At 42.0% G+C, this 18,054-nt stretch overlaps 1 pseudogene; it reads left to right on the top strand.

Annotated features, from left to right (window-relative positions):
* The first annotated feature begins 1,000 nt into the window (after nt 1-1,000).
* LOC119528974 lies at nt 1,001-2,414 on the top strand (annotated as a pseudogene).
* Nucleotides 2,415-18,054: the final 15,640 nt, after the last annotated feature.

Below are 18,054 nucleotides of genomic sequence, written 5' to 3'. Positions count from 1 at the left end.
ATGGCTAGAATCAAAACATCAGCAAACAACAAGAGTTGGCAAGGATGTGGAGAAATTGGAACCCTCATACACTGCTGGTGAGAATGTAAAATGGTCCAGCATCCTTGGAAAATACTCTGGAAATTCTTCAAACAATTAAACATACAGTTACCATATGACCCAGCAATTCCACTCCAAGGTTCCCAAGAGAAATGAAAATATATATCCCCACAGAAACTTGTACACAACTGTTTATATCAGCTAAATATGCTCAAAGAGCTAGAGGAAACCACAGACAAAGAACCAAAGGAAATCAGGAAGATGATGGATGAACAGAAGAGAATATCAATAGAGAGATGAAAATTGTGAAAAAGGGACCAAACAGAACTGGACCATGGTAACAGAAATTAAAAATTCCCTACAGGGCTTTAACAGAAGATTGGAGTGGGCAGAAGAAAGAATCAGTGAACTTGAAGATAAGACAATTAAAATCATCCAGTCCAAGTTGCAGAAAGAGGAAAGAATGAAGAAAAGTGAACAGAGCCTGAGGAACCTATGGGACACCATCAAGTGTACCAATGTACAATTGTGGCAGTACCAGAAGGAAAAGAAAGAGAGAAAGGGGCAGAGAGAATATGCAAAGAAATAATGACTGAAAACTTCCCTAATGAAAGATATGAATATACACAGCAAATATGCTCAATGATCTGCAAACAGGAAAAACCCAAATAGACCCACACCATACCATGTTATAACTGAACTATCAAATGCCATAGATAAAGAGAAAATTCATGTGCAATACATCACAAACAAAGGAGCCTCAATTTTAAATGCCCATTTCTCAAGATTAAATGCCAATTTCTCATTTTAAATTTGTGGAAATTTAAAATTTATTTAAAGTGTGGAAAGCAAAAATTGCCAATGAAAAATTCTGTATGCAGCAAAACCATCTTTCAAAAATAAGGGAGGTGGGGTGGTGTTGGCTGGGCATGCAATAGGCATGAGTGCTTCCCTGTGCCAGGGTGTCATGCCAGAGCTGCTGACAAGATGCAGAACATTGCCTATCCTAGCTTCCTGTGGGCCAATTCTCCGGGTACGTTCCCCACAGATTTTACTCTGGTGGCCCACAAAGAGGGAAGTGCTTGGTGCTTTCCCACTTGTTCCAGCCTCAGAACCTGTGGTATGATCAGGTGCTGTCCCTGGAGAATGGATCTGGTGAGCTGACCTGTAAGAGCCAGCGGCTGATGCTGCAGGTGGGCCTGATCCACCCAGCGAGTCCTGGCTCTTACCACCTCCTGCCTTATACCATTCGTGCCATGGAGAAGCACATACAGGTGACAGACCAGGAGATGCACGCCATCGGCGGGGGCAGAAGCTCAACATGCCCAGCCTCAGCTCGGCAGAGCTCTGGCGAGCCTCCAAGTGGTGGGACTTGATGGGCAAGGAGCTGCTAAGACTTAGAGACCATCACGGCAAGGAGTTCTGCTTAGGACCAACCCAGGAGGAAGCCATTATGGCCCTGGTCGCCTCCCAGAAGACACTGTCCTACAAGCAGCTTCCATTCCTGCTGTACCAGGTGACAAGGAAGTTTCAAGATAAGCCCAGGCCCTGCTTCGATCTTCTCTGCAGCCGAGAGTTTTACACGAAGAACATATACTCCTTTGACTCCTCCCCTGAGGCCGCTCAGCACACCTACAGCCTGGTGTGTGATGCCTACTGCAGCCTGTTCAACAGACTGGGGCTGCATTTTGTCAAGGTCCAGGCAGATGTGGGCAGCATTGGGGCATGATGTCTCATGAGTTCCAGCTACCAGTGGATGTTGGAGAGGACCGGCTTGCCGTCTGTCCCAGCTGCAACTTCTCGGCCAATATGGAGACACTAGACTCGTCACAAACAAGCTGTCCTGCTTGTCAGGGACCACTGACCGAAACCAAAGGCATTGAGATGGGGCACATGTTTTACCTGGGCACCAAATACTCTTCCATCTTCAAGGCCCAGTTTGCCAACATCCACGGCAAAGTCTCCCTGGCTGAAATGGGTTGCCTATGGCTTGGGTGTGATGTGGATCTTGGCTGCTGCCATTGAAGTCCCGTCTACAGAGGACTGCTTTCATTGGCCCAGCCTCCTGGATCCTTACCAGGTCTGCCTTATCCCCACTAAGAAGGGCAGCAAAGAGGAGGCGGCCATGGCTCATAGGGAGCCTGTACGACCTTATTGCAGAGGCCGTGCCGCAGCTTTGCGGGGAGCTCCTGCTGGATGACAGGACTCATCTGACCATTGGGAACAAGCTTGGCTACCCCTTTGTGATCATCACTGGCAAAGGGGACCTGGAAGACCCTTCATGTTTTGAGGTTTGGTGCCAGAACACTAATGAGGTGGTGTTCCTGACCAAAGAAGGAGTCATGGGATTACTGAAGACAGTGCAAGTTGTCTGAGTGCTCCCCAGACCCCACCCCTGCCCCGTCGCACAGCCGTGGTGTTCAGTCTAATGCTGCATGTCCCTACAGTCCCATTCGGGGCTGGTCTCTCCAGAAATGGGGCTCCTCGTGGAAGGTGAGACTGTGATAGGGAAACCAATTTTTATCTGATCATTTGTGCAAATGACTTGTATTTAAAATTGTCAGCTCGATCTCTTTCTCTGGACTGGCTATTCCACCACATGCCATTCCTTTTTTTTTTTTTTTTTTAATTCAGTTTTATTGAAATACATTCACACACCATACAATCATCCATGGTAGACAATCAACTGTCCACAGTATGATCACATAGTTATGCGCTCATCACCACAATCTATCTCTGAACATTTTCCTTACATCAGAAAGAACCAGAACAAGAATAAAAAATAAAAGTAAAAAAGAACACCCAAATCATTCCCCATCCCACCCCATTTGTCCTTTAGTTTTTATCCCCATTTTTCTACTCATCCATACACTAGATAAAGGGGGTGTGATCCACAAGGTCTTCACAATCACACTGTCACCCCTTGTAATCTACATTATTATATAATCGTCTTCAGGAGTCCAGACTGCTGGGTTGGAGTTTGGTAGTTTCAGGTATTTACTTCTAGCTATTCCAATACATTAAAACGTAAGAGGTGTTATCTATATAGTGCATAAGAATGTCCACCAGAGTGACCTCTCGACTCCATTTGAAATCTCTCAGCCACTGAAACTATTTTGTCTCATTTTGCATCCCCCTTTTGGTCAAGCAGATACTCTCAGTCCCACGATGCCAGGTCCAGATTCATCCCTGGGAGTCATAGTCTGCATTGCCAGGGAGATTTACACCCCTGGGAGTCGGGTCCCATGTAGGGGGGAAGGCAGCGAGTTCACCTGTCGAGGTGGCTCAGTTAGAGAGAGAGAGGGCCACATCTGAGCAACAAAGAGGTACTCAGGGGGAGACTCTTAGGCACCATTACATGCAAGTTTAGACTCTCCTTTGTGGTAATGAGCTTCATAAGGGCAAGTCCCATGCTCAAGGGCTCAGCACATCAAACCGCCAGTCCCAATGTTTGTGACAACATCAGCCCCAGTCCAGGTGAGGATGTCCAACACATCTGCACCTTCCCCCAGATCCTCGGGGCTGGGGTGGGGGGAGGTTGTAAATATATTTTTATTATCTGCCCAAATTACTCTGGGATGTATCACTATTTCACTCCAGCCTATACTAACCTACCGTATCTCACTTCCTATTCAAAGTTCCGTACATGCCATTCCTTTTATATTCCACTGGCGGAAGCTTCTCTCAGGAGGCAGAGACGAAAGCAAGAGACCTGAGTTCTAGTCTTGGCTCTGGGTTGAGTCACTTCCCTCTCTCTGCGAGTCTCCCCATGTGTACGGTGGGACTGGCTGGGCTGGGCCCTCCTGGGTGACACACTGTGACCAAGTCCACTTGCTGCAGTAGGTCCGAGAGCAGGCCCACTGCCCTCCTCCACTGAAAAGTTGGACTGAGGGTTTAGCAGGAGATCCGACTCTGCCACTGACTCACTGGTGCTCTGAACATGTCCCCTCCCTTTCTGGGGCCTCCGTTTCCCCATCTGCAACGTGAGAAAATGGAACTAGATTTATCAAGTCCCTGCACCTGCCACTGGCTGGTTCTGTGAGAGGTCCATGACAAGCTGAGCTGGTTCCTCTGATCCTCCACAGCCTTAAAGCTGCCTGGGAAATTGCTGTAATTAGCTGATGACTTGAGACAAAACTACCTCCAGAGACCTGGCACTACAGAGGCTGCTTAAGCACTGAGATCATGTTATATTGATTGAATACAGTGAAACTGTTGGAATGAAAAATAATAATAATAATAAGGGAGGAATTGAAACATTCCCAGATAAACGAAAGCCAAGGGAGTTCATCACCACTAGACCAGCTCTACAAGATATACTAAAGGGAGTTCTGCAGGTGGAAAGGAAAGGACACTAGACAATTGACGGAAGACACGTGAAGAAACAAAGATCTCCAGGGAAGATAATGACATGGGTAAATATAAATACTAGTTGTGCTGGTTTAAATCTATCATGTACCCATAAAAAAGCCATTTTCTTTTAATCCACTCTTGTGGGGACAGACCTATTGTGGGCGGGACTTTTGATTTGGTTGTTTCCATGGAGATGTGACCCTGCCTATTCAAGGTGGGTCTTAATTAGTTTACTGGAGTCCTTAAGAGAGCTCAAGGGGAGAGAGAGAGAGAGCTCAGAGCCAACACAGACCCAAACACTTGGAGGTGCCAACAGAAAGGCGTTTGGAGATGCTAAGTGATGAAGCCCCGAGTTTGCCTGGGAGAAGCTAAGAGAGGAAATCTAGAGTTTGCCCCAGGAGAAACAAGCAGAGAACCAAGAGAAGCTAAGATATGTAATCCAGACTTTGTCCCCAGGAGAAGCAAGGACCCACAGGAGCTGAGACAGAAGCCCAGAGACATTCTGGAGAAAGCCACAGATACCAGAAGCTAAACCTGGGAAAGAAGGACCAGCAGAGCCAGCCATGTGCCTTCCCTTGTGACAGAGGAAACCTGGATGCCATCTGCCTTTCCTCAGAGAAGGTATCTACCTCTTGATGCCTTAATACGGTCATTTTCATGGCCTTAGAACCATAAATTTGCAACCTAATAAATCCCCATTGAAAAAGCCAATCCGAGGAGAAGAGGCAAGATGGCAGACTGGTGAGCTGTATGTTTTAGTTACTCCTCCAGGAAAGTAGGTAGAAAGCCAGGAACTGCGTGGACTGGACACCACAGAGCAATCTGACTTTGGGCATACTTCATACAACACTCATGAAAACGTCGAACTGCTGAGATCAGCGAAATCTGTAAGTTTTTGCGGCCAGAGGACCCGCGCCCCTCCCTGCCAGGCTCAGCCCCGTGGGAGGAGGGGCTGTCAGCTCCGGGAAGGAGAAGGGAGAACTGCAGTGACTGCTCTTATCGGAAACTCATTCTACTGATCCAGACTCCAACCATAGATAGACTGAGACCAGACACCAGAGAATCTGAGAGCTGCCAGCCCAGCAGAGAGGAGACAGGCATAGAAAAAAAAAACAACACGAAAAACTCCAAAATAAAAGCAGAGGATTTTTGGAGTTCTGGTGAACACAGAAAGGGGAAGGGCGGAGCTCAGGCCCTAAGGCGCATATGCAAATCCCGAAGAAAAGCCGATCTCTCTGCCCTGTGGACCTTTCCTTAATGGCCCTGGTTGCTTTGTCTCTTAGCATTTCAATAACCCATTAGATCTCTGAGGAGGGCCCTTTTTTTTTTTTTTTTTTTTTAATCCTTTTTTCTTTTTCTAAAACAATTACTCTAAGAAGTCCAATACAGAAAGCTTCAGAGACTTTCAATTTGGGCACGTCAAGTCAAGAGCAGAACTAAGAGAGCTCTGAGACAAAAGGCAATAATTCAGTGGCTGAGAAAATTCACTAAACACCACAACTTCCCAAGAAAAGGGGGGTGTCCGCTCACAGCCACCATCCTGGTGGACAGGAAACACTCCTGCCCATCGCCAGCCCCATAGCCCAGAGCTGCCCCACACAATCCAGTGTGACGGAAGTGCTTCAAATAACAGGCACACACCACAAAACTCGGCGTGGACATTAGCCTTCCCTGCAACCTCAGCTGATTGTCCCAGAGTTGGGAAGGTGGAGCAGTGTGAATTAACAAAGCCCCATTCAGCCATCATTTGAGCAGACTGGGAGCCTCCCTACACAGCCCAGCAGCCCAGAACTGCCCTGGGGGGACGGCACTCACCTGTGACATAGCACAGTCATCCCTCAACAGAGGACCTGGGGTGCACAACCTGGAAGAGGGGCCCACTTGCAAGTCTCAGGAGCCATACGCCAATACCAAGGACTTGTGGGTCAGTGGCAGAGACAAACTGTGGTGGGACTGAACTGAAGGATTAGACTATTGCAGCAGCTTTAAAACTGTAGGATCACCAGGGAGATTTGATTGTTAGCGCCACCCCCCCTCCCCAACTGCCCAGAAACACGCCCCACATACAGTGCAGGAAACACCAACTACACACGCAAGCTTGGTACACCAATTGGGCCCCACAAGACTCACTCCCCCACTCAAAAAAAAGGCTAAGCAGGGGATAACTGGCTTGTGGAGAACAGGTGGCTCGTGGACGCCACCTGCTGGTTAGTTAGAGAAACTGTACTCCACGAAGCTGTAGATCTGATAAATTAGAGATAAGGACTTCAATAGGTCTACAAACCCTAAAAGAACCCTATCAAGTTCAGCAAATGCCACGAGGCCAAAAACAACAGAAAATTATAAAGCATATGAAACAACCAGACGATATGGATAACCCAAGCCCAAGCACCCAAATCAAAAGACCAGAAGAGACACAGCACCTAGAGCAGCTACTCAAAGAACTAAAGATGAACAATGAGACCATAGTACGGGAGATAAAGGAAATCAAGAAGACTCTAGAAGAGCATAAAGAAGACATTGCAAGACTAAATAAAAAAATGGATGATCTTATGGAAATTAAAGAAACTGTTGACCAAATTAAAAAGATTCTGGACACTCATAGTACAAGACTAGAGGAAGTTGAACAACGAATCAGTGACCTGGAAGATGACAGAATGGAAAATGAAAGCATAAAAGAAAGAATGGGGAAAAAAATTGAAAAAATCGAAATGGACCTCAGGGATATGATAGATAATATGAAACGTCCAAATATAAGACTCATTGGTGTCCCAGAAGGGGAAGAAAAGGGTAAAGGTCTAGGAAGAGTATTCAAAGAAATTGTTGGGGAAAACGTCCCAAATCTTCTAAACAACATAAATACACAAATCATAAATGCTCAGCGAACTCCAAATAGAATAAATCCAAATAAACCCACTCCGAGACATATACTGATCACACTGTCAAACACAGAAGAGAAGGAGCAAGTTCTGAAAGCAGCAAGAGAAAAGCAATTCACCACATACAAAGGAAACAGCATAAGACTAAGTAGTGACTACTCAGCAGCCACCATGGAGGCGAGAAGGCAGTGGCACGATATATTTAAAATTCTGAGTGAGAAAAATTTCCAGCCAAGAATACTTTATCCAGCAAAGCTCTCCTTCAAATTTGAGGGAGAGCCTAACTTTTTCACAGACAAACAAATGCTGAGAGAATTTGCTAACAAGAGACCTGCCCTACTGGAGATACTAAAGGAGCCCTACAGACAGAGGAACAAAGACAGGACAGAGAGACTTGGAGAAAGGTTCAGTACTAAAGAGGTTCGGTACGGGTACAATAAAGGATATTAATAGACAGAGGGGAAAAATATGGCAAACATAAACCAAAGGATAAGATGGCCGATTCAAGAAATGCCTTCACGGTTATAACGTTGAATGTAAATGGATTAAACTCCCCAATTAAAAGATATAGATTCGCAGAATGGATCAAAAAACATGAACCATCAATATGCTGCATACAAGAGACTCATCTTAGACACAGGGACACTAAGAAACTGAAAGTGAAAGGATGGAAAAAAATATTTCATGCAAGCTACAGCCAAAAGAAAGCAGGTGTAGCAATATTAATCTCAGATAAAATAGACTTCAAATGCAGGGATGTTTTGAGAGACAAAGAAGGCCACTACATACTAATAAAAGGGGCAATTCAGCAAGAAGAAATAACAATCGTAAATGTCTATGCACCCAATCAAGGTGCCACAAAATACATGAGAGAAACACTGACAAAACTAAAGGAAGCAGTTGATGTTTCCACAATAATTGTGGGAGACTTCAACACATCACTCTCTCCTATAGATAGATCAACCAGACAGAAGACCAATAAGGAAATTGAAAACCTAAACAATCTGATAAATGAATTAGATTTAACAGACATATACAGGACATTACATCCCAAATCACCAGGATACACATACTTTTCTAGTGCTCACGGAACTTTCTCCAGAATAGATCATATGCTGGGACATAAAACAAGCCTCAATAAATTTAAAAAGATTGACATTATTCAAAGCACATTCTCTGACCACAATGGAATACAATTAGAAGTCAATAACCATCAGAGACTTAGAAAATTCACAAATACCTGGAGGTTAAACAACACACTCCTAAACAATCAGTGGGTTAAAGAAGAAATAGCAAGAGAAATTGCTAAATATATAGAGACGAATGAAAATGAGAACACAACATACCAAAACCTATGGGATGCAGCAAAAGCAGTGCTAAGGGGGAAATTTATAGCAGTAAACGCATATATTAAAAAGGAAGAAAGAGCCAAAATCAAAGAACTAATGGATTAACTGAAGAAGCTAGAAAATGAACAGCAAACCAATCCTAAACCAAGTACAAGAAAAGAAATAACAAGTATTAAAGCAGAAATAAATGACAGAGAGAACAAAAAAACAATAGAGAGGATAAATATCACCAAAAGTTGGTTCTTTGAGAAGATCAACAAGATTGACAAGCCCCTAGCTAGACTGACAAAATCAAAAAGAGAGAAGACCCATATAAACAAAATAATGAATGAAAAAGGTGACATAACTGCAGATCCTGAAGAAATTATAAAAGTTATAAGAGGATATTATGAACAACTGTATGGCAACAAACTGGACAATGTAGAAGAAATGGACAATTTCCTGGAAACATATGAACAACCTAGACTGACCAGAGAAGAAATAGAAGACCTCAACCAACCCATCACAAGCAAAGAGATCCAATCAGTCATCAAAAATCTTCCCACAAATAAATGCCCAGGGCCAGATGGCTTCACAGGGGAATTCTACCAAACTTTCCAGAAAGAACTGACACCAATCTTACTCAAACTCTTTCAAAACATTGAAGAAAATGGAACACTACCTAACTCATTTTATGAAGCTAACATCAATCTAATACCAAAACCAGGCAAAGATGCTACAAAAAAGGAAAACTACCGGCCAATCTCCCTAATGAATATAGATGCAAAAATCCTCAACAAAATACTTGCAAATCGATTCCAAAGACACATTAAAAAAATCATACACCAGGACCAAGTGGGGTTCATTCCAGGCATGCAAGGATGGTTCAACATAAGAAAAACAATCAATGTATTACAACACATTAAAAACTCGAAAGGGAAAAATCAATTGATCATCTCAATAGATGCTGAAAAAGCATTTGACAAAATCCAACATCCCTTTTTGATAAAAACACTTCAAAAGGTAGGAATTGAAGGAAACTTCCTCAACATGATAAAGAGCATATATGAAAAACCCACAGCCAGCATAGTATTCAATGGTGAGAGACTGAAAGCCTTCCCTCTAAGATCAGGAACAAGACAAGGATGCCCGCTGTCACCACTGTTATTCAACATTGTGCTGGAAGTGCTAGCCAGGGCAATCTGGCAAGACAAAGAAATAAAAGGCATCCAAATTGGAAAAGAAGAAGTAAAACTGTCATTGTTTGCAGATGATATGATCTTATATCTAGAAAACCCTGAGAAATCGACGATACAGCTACTAGAGCTAATAAACAAATTTAGCAAAGTAGCAGGATACAAGATTAATGCACATAAGTCAGTAATGTTTCTATATGCTAGAAATGAACAAACTGAAGAGACACTCAAGAAAAAGATACCATTTTCAATAGCAACTAAAAAAATCAAGTACCTAGGAATAAACTGAACCAAAGATGTAAAAGACCTATACAAAGAAAACTACATAACTCTACTAAAAGAAATAGAAGGGGACCTTAAAAGATGGAAAAATATTCCATGTTCATGGATAGGAAGACTAAATGTCATTAAGATGTCAATTCTACCCAAACTCATCTACAGATTCAATGCAATCCCAATCAAAATTCCAACAACCTGCTTTGCAGACTTGGAAAAGCTAGTTATCAAATTTATTTGGAAAGGGAAGATGCCTCGAATTGCTAAAGACACTCTAAAAAAGAAAAACGAAGTGGGAGGACTTACACTCCCTGACTTTGAAGCTTATTATAAAGCCACAGTTGCCAAAACAGCATGGTACTGGCACAAAGATAGACATATAGATCAATGGAATCGAATTGAGAATTCGGAGATAGACCCTCAGATCTATGGCCGACTGATCTTTGATAAGGCCCCCAAAGTCACTGAACTGAGTCATAATGGTCTTTTCAACAAATGGGGCTGGGAGAGTTGGATATCCATATCCAAAAGAATGAAAGAGGACCCCTACCTCACCCCCTACACAAAAATTAACTCAAAATGGACCAAAGATCTCAATAGAAAAGAAAGTACCATAAAACTCCTAGAAGATAATGTAGGAAAACATCTTCAAGACCTTGTATTAGGCGGCCACTTCCTAGACTTTACACCCAAAGCACAAGCAACAAAAGAGAAAATAGATAAATGGGAACTCCTCAAGCTTAGAAGTTTCTGCACCTCAAAGGAATTTCTCAAAAAGGTAAAGAGGCAGCCAACTCAATGGGAAAAAATTTTTGGAAACCATGTATCTGACAAAAGACTGATATCTTGCATATACAAAGAAATCCTACAACTCAATGACAATAGTACAGACAGCCCAATTATAAAATGGGCAAAAGATATGAAAAGACAGTTCTCTGAAGAGGAAATACAAATGGCCAAGAAACACATGAAAAAATGTTCAGCTTCACTAGCTATTAGAGAGACGCAAATTAAAACCACCATGAGATACCATCTAACACCGGTTAGAATGGCTGCCATTAAACAAACAGGAAACTACAAATGCTGGAGGGGATGTGGAGAAATTGGAACTCTTATTCATTGTTGGTGGGACTGTATAATGGTTCAGCCACTCTGGAAGTCAGTCTGGCAGTTCCTTAGAAAACTAGATGTAGAGTTACCATTCGATCCAGCGATTGCACTTCTCTGTATATACCCGGAAGATCGGAAAGCAGTGACACGAACAGATATCTGCACGCCAATGTTCATAGCAGCATTATTCACAATTGCCAAGAGATGGAAACAACCCAAATGTCCTTCAACAGATGAGTGGATAAATAAAATGTGGTATATACACACGATGGAATACTACGCGGCAGTAAGAAGGAACGATCTCGTGAAACATATGACAACATGGATGAACCTTGAAGACATAATGCTGAGTGAAATAAGCCAGGCACAAAAAGAGAAATATTATATGCTACCACTAATGTGAACTTTGAAAAATGTAAAACAAATGGTTTATAATGTAGAATGTAGGGGAACTAGCAGTAGAGAGTAATTAAGGAAGGGGGAACAATATTCCAAGAAGAACAGATAAGCTATTTAACGTTCTGGGGATGCCCAGGAATGACTATGGTCTGTTAATTTCTGATGGATATAGTAGGAACAAGTTCACAGAAAGGTTGCTATATTATGTAACTTTCTTGGGGTAAAGTAGGAACATGTTGTAAGTTAAGCAGTTATCTTAGATTAGTTGTCTTTTTCTTACTCCCTTGTTATGGTCTCTTTGAAATGTTCTTTTATTGTATGTTTGTTTTCTTTTTAACTTTTTTTTTTCATACAGTTGATTTAAAAAAGAAGGGAAAGTTAAAAAAAAAAAAAAGAAAGAAAGAAAGAAAAACAAGGAAAAAAAAATGATGTAGTGCCCCCTTGAGGAGCCTGTGGAGAATGCAGGGGTATTCGCCTACCCCACCTCCATGGTTGCTAACATGACCACAGACATAGGGGACTGGTGGTTTGATGGGTTGAGCCCTCTACCATAAGTTTTACCCTTGGGAATACGGTTGCTGCAAAGGAGAGGCTAGGCCTCCCTATATTTGTGCCTAAGAGTCTCCTCCTGAATGCCTCTTTGTTGCTCAGATGTAGCCCTCTCTCTCTGGCTAAGCCAACTTGAAAGGTGAAATCACTGCCCTCCCCCCTACGTGGGATCAGACACCCAGGGGAGTGAATCTCCCTGGCAACGTGGAATATGACTCCCGGGGAGGAATGTAGACCTGGCATCGTGGGACGGAGAACATCTTCTTGACCAAAAGGGGGATGTGAAAGGAAATGAAATAAGCTTCAGTGGCAGAGAGATTCCAAAACGAGCCGAGAGGTCACTCTGGTGGGCACTCTTATGCACACTTTAGACAACCCTTTTTAGGTTCTAAAGAATTGGGGTAGCTGGTCGTCGATACCTGAAACTATCAAACTACAACCCAGAACCCATGAATCTCGAAGACAGTTGTATAAAAATGTAGCTTATGAGGGGTGACAATGGGATTGGGAAAGCCATAAGGACCACACTCCACTTTGTCTAGTTTATGGATGGATGAGTAGAAAAATAGGGGAAGGAAACAAACAGACAAAGGTACCCAGTGTTCTTTTTTACTTCAATTGCTCTTTTTCATTCTAATTATTATTCTTGTTATTTTTGTGTGTGTGCTAATGAAGGTGTCAGGGATTGATTTAGGTGATGAATGTACAACTATGTAATGGTACTGTAAACAATCGAAAGTACGATTTGTTTTGTATGACTGCGTGGTATGTGAATATATCTCAATAAAAAAAAAATTTCAATAAAAAAAAAAATAAAAAAAATAAAGGAGAAAAAGCCAATCCATTGCTGGTATTTTGCATTTTGGCAGCTTTAGCAAACTGGAACAGTAGTACTATTGTATTTTTTGTTTGTAATTCTGCTTTCTAAAGGCAAATGCTTAGAATATAATGATACATCAACAGTTTTGGTCTCATAATGTATGAATATGTCATTTTTTACAAGAATTTACAGAAAGGCGAGGGGGTTGAGAGGCATAGGAACATAGGTTATGTATGCTATTGAAATGATTAAGTTGCTATGACAAATTACCACAAACTCAGTGACTTAAAGTCACAGAAATTTATTCTCTCACCGTTCTGGAGGCTAGAAATCCAAAAGCAACGTATCAACAGGGCCATCATTCTAGGGAAGAATCCTTCCCAGCCTCTTCCTAGGTTCTGGGGTGTCCGGCGATCCTGGTGTGCCGTGGCCTGTAGTTGCCTGACTCCACTCTCTCCCTTGTCTTCACAAGGCCTTCTCCCCTGTGTAGCTGCCTCTGTGCCTTATCTCCTCTTTTCTAAGGACACCAAGAGTTGGATTAAGGGCCCTAATTCGGTGTGACCTCATCTTAACTAATTACATCTGCAATGAAATTGTTTCCAAATAAAGTCAAATTCTGAGGCACTGGGAGTTAGGACTTCAACGTTTCTTTTTTGGGACAAAATCCATAACTCCCTACTCTGGATTATTATCTGGCCATATAAAGGAATGAAGTACGGACACATGCTACAACATGCATGAACCTTAACAACAATATTCTAAGTGAAAGAAACCCGTCACAAAAGGCCTGGTCCTGTATGATTCCATGCATATGAAAGTCCAGAATAAGGAAATCTACAGAGACAGAAGATTCATGGTTGCCTATAGCTGGTGGGGAGAACGGAAAAAATAGGTAAAGGATAGAGGGTTTCTTCTGGAGATGATGAAAATTTTCTAAAATTGATCATGTTGATGGTTCACGTATCTTTGAATACACTTAAAACCATTGAATTTTATACTTCAGATGAGTGAATTGTATGTTGTATGAATTATATATATCAATAAAGCAGAATAAGGTGAACAGATGTAACTTTGGATGAAACTGGGAGCTTTGACTATTCTATGGAATGTGACATCCTAAGTATTAAAATGAGAAACATTAGGAACTGCCTGACTTTTCATTCAGGGGCAGGGAAAGATCTCCCACAGAAAAAAAATTTAAATGGGCAATCAGATAAAATAAAGTACTTTCTGATTATGTCCCATGAATTTTGCTTATATAACATTTTGGTTATGTATGAATCCTTGCATTTAGTACTCACAGCAACCCAATGAGATAATCTATTGTTATTCCCATTTCACAGATAAGGAAATCGAGGCATGGAGACATTAAGCAACTTGCCAAAGGACACACAACCAATAAATGGTAGAGTTAGGATTTGGCTACAAAGCTTCAACTCTTAATAACCATTCCCATACTGCTTCTTGAGGACAAGACTGTAAATATCTGTAAAGATGGGACAATATGGTCTGGTAAAATGCATCATGATATAGTAAGTACACTTTTTTGTATCTTCTTTGTTCTATGTTTCAGAGAATTCCCTTTACTACTCTACTCTTATTTCCTTATGGAAATGCTCTTCTTTGCATGATCATACTTTGAAATTAGTTATTTCTGCCCTTTTTTGCCTGATTACAAGACTCTGAAATTAGAAAAAAAAATTTTTTTTATCAATCTTAAGGCAATTTAGCAACCAGTAAGTAACGGATGCTCAGAACGGTCTGTAGGGTAAAGAGGACAGATATTATTATTATTATTCCCAATTTGCAGGTGGGAAACCTGTATCAGTCATTATCCTTTAAGGAAAACCGAAGGTAGATATTTCAAGCAGAGAGAGATTGAAATCAGAGAATGTTTACAAAGGTGTTGGAAGGATTGGAAGAAAAAAAGAGAGAAGAGAGATATTGCCCAGAGATCAGGAAGCTGCTACTTTCTGTGGGCTGGAGCCACTGAGCATCTGAATATACCCCCACTGCCTGTGAGCAGATGCTTAATCTTGCTACTGCTGGAGCCTTGGTTGCTACTTGGGGCCCTGTTGTAGAACCTTTACTGCAAGCATTGTCGCCCAAAGTAGAGTAACTTCTCCACTTCTCCCACCTTCTCTCCTCTGGTGTTTCCCATTGACAGAACCTAGTGCAAGAGGGTGGGAAACGGCACAAAGGAAAACAGAGGAGGGTGGAAGTGGAATGGCCAATCAACAAACACTGTTTGGCACAGATTTGGTGATTTGGTGATTGCTTGAATTAGTGGCAGTAAGGACTCCCAACTCAATGGTCCTTCCCCTCTCTACTCTAGAGTTCCTTATCTGATCCTCAAAGCCCTTTTATAGTATACTAGAGGGATGCACAAAGAGACTTTTAGAAATAATCGTATTTTTTCAAAGCATGCCATAAAGCAGTAATTTCAAGTATAAAATGTATTTTACATTAGTATGAGTTCATTTTAATACCATCTTTAATACTATTTAAACAATATAGACACATTTAGATTTTTCTCATTTGACAAGTAATACATGCTATTGATTAATTATGGAAGACAAAACACGATGTACAGACAAATAATTCAAGAATATATATAGGATTTAATTTTACAATCAAATGTGTATTAAAATCAGGATTAAAATTTAAAATTGTGTGCTGCAACATAAACAAATGGCACACACTACAGCTTTAATGACCTAATGTTGGGAATTCTTTTCTTTAGCATATTACAGATGAAACTGATTTATTATAATTCCCGTATTTTATTTCTAAGTGATGTATTGAGGGAATATATCTCAGGATTCTACATAAAGGGACTTCTGTACAAACAATGCATCCCCCCCCCCCCCCCCCCCCCCCCCCCCCCCCGCCTCGTTTAAATTCATGAACCCACCAGGATTATATTCCCAATCCCCTGAATATTCAAGGAACTCTGATTACGAATCCTGCCCTAGGGCTAGGCAGAACTGTAGACCCAGCCAAGCTCTGGCTCAGGGAAAGGAGAAAGTGGAAATCTAGTGTAACAATTTCCTCTCAAAGAAGTAAAATAGAAATTTCATATACCATTTCCTCCTATATTCCATTGGTTAAAACTTAGTTACACATCCAAGCTTCACCATAAAGGAGGCTGGGAAATAAACTTTTTAGCTGTCCTAGCATTTTCCCAGGAAATTGGATTTGGAAGGCCAACCAACAGTCTGCCATACTGCAAGGTAGCCAGAAAAGAGCATGGAGGTTTATCGTGCTCAGCTGAAGCTAACTCAGTGGAGTGACTGTCTCATTAGCAGTTTTATCTGATCCCTAATTGCAACACATGCTCAGTCAGTACATACACAAAGGCTCTAAAACTAGAGATCGGTTACAAATAAATCATTTGTAAAACTAGAAAATGAAACAGGTGCCAGAATATCTTCTTAAAACCCCGGGCATTCACAGACCGCTAGCTCAGAAGTCCTGTCCCAACCCAAAAAGGCGAGCATACAACCCTGGTGACCACATCGGTACCAGTAACAACCCCAGGGGCTGTAACAGATTCCTCTCTACTCCTATTCACCCTCCCTGCCCTCCACCAGCTGCATCTCTCAGCGGGGAGGAACTCTGATGTTGACAAGTCAGAGGCAAGGACATTTACATCCACTGCCAGAGGGGCGAAGGCTTTGCTGTAGAGATCCAGTTATCTGGGGGATTTGCTTTCTCTTCCATATTCTGGCCTAGCATGATGAGCCTTAAGCTGCTTCTATCTGGGGGCTGCTTCCCCTTAAGAGGCAGGATGGTGGAGAACCCATTCTCTAGGTGGGCATGGCAGCTGGGGCAGCAACAGGTTCCCAAAGGGCGCTCCCAAGGAGAGTGTCAGCAGTGCCTGTGTCCAGCAGCTGTGGTGTTGACACTGGACTGGGTCTGCCTCTGGCTGCTGCTCTCTGGCCTCCTTAGAATCTGTCTCTGAGCCTGCTTTTCCTGTCATCTTTTAATGAATGGGAGCTCCCTAACAACATTCTATTGAATTTCTTCTTCTTAAATTATATATAGAAGTTGGATTCTCTTGCTTGAACGTAAGATCCCTGACAGATCCAATCTCGAGGGATTAGAGGGATTCTGTTCTAGCTTTCTGGAGAAAGTACATTTGCCTCTTTTTTCCTTGGATTTGTCTTTCATCACATTGGGCTGCTCAGGGTGCTGAGACTGGGACTGGGCTGACAGGAAAGGGAGCCCAAGGGGCTGCTCACCCCACTGCTGACTGTGCAGCCCCTGGCCTGTCTCTAGCACAGGCCAAATGAATCCTCCACATAACTTAGCCCAGCTCACAATTCAAAAATCACTAGAGACTTGAGGTCAGCTGCAATTAAAAAAAAAATGCTTCGAAGAGCTTTTGGGGAACTTGCTCCTTTTGTCTGTGAGTCAACTAGAGTTATTTCAGTCCTCTCCCTAAGTGCCAAGTGCCAGGAACAGACTTCTTTCACTGTGATCCATTTACCACCTTTTGATTTTTAAGACAGTCTGGTTCTTAAGGTAGCAACTTCTGCCTTCCTTGCTTTGGTTCAAATCTCAAAGCAATGAATTAAACACAGAAACATTATGTTCCTGTTGGAGTTAGAGTGCTGCCTTTTAGCTCAGTGTTTGGAATTGCCCCTAAGGAAAAGTTCAGGAAATTTGCTTGAGAAGAGGGTTAGTTGTCACAATATTTGGGTATCATTGTTGACATGGGACAGTCCTGTACAACTTTTGAATACCCTATCAGACATTTGTGTGAGAAAAACAAACCAAACACCCTGTTTATCATTCTCTGAGCCTAGAACCTAACTCCATTCTACATATAAATACAAAATATCTTTTTCATAGTTTTAATTTACATTGAATTCCCACAAATGCAGCAGCAATATAAATTGAGGGAAGATCATACTTTGTTTTGTTTGGAACTTTACTGAGAGTTGCTCACCGTTTAAGAAAATTCCATCATGTATTTGGAGCATTTTAGTTGCCATACAAGACATTTATATCAGATTTCATTTGTCACTTTCATGACAGTTCTACATGAGGGCAAGAATAGGTCTACTTCCTTAGAACTTCTCTTGCTATGCCCCTGTTAT

Source organism: Choloepus didactylus, chromosome 3, assembly GCF_015220235.1.
Source record: "Choloepus didactylus isolate mChoDid1 chromosome 3, mChoDid1.pri, whole genome shotgun sequence".
Taxonomy (NCBI): Eukaryota; Metazoa; Chordata; class Mammalia; order Pilosa; family Megalonychidae; genus Choloepus; species Choloepus didactylus.
Note: the sequence above shows the minus strand (reverse complement) of the source record. Positions and strands in the feature narration are given on the sequence as shown.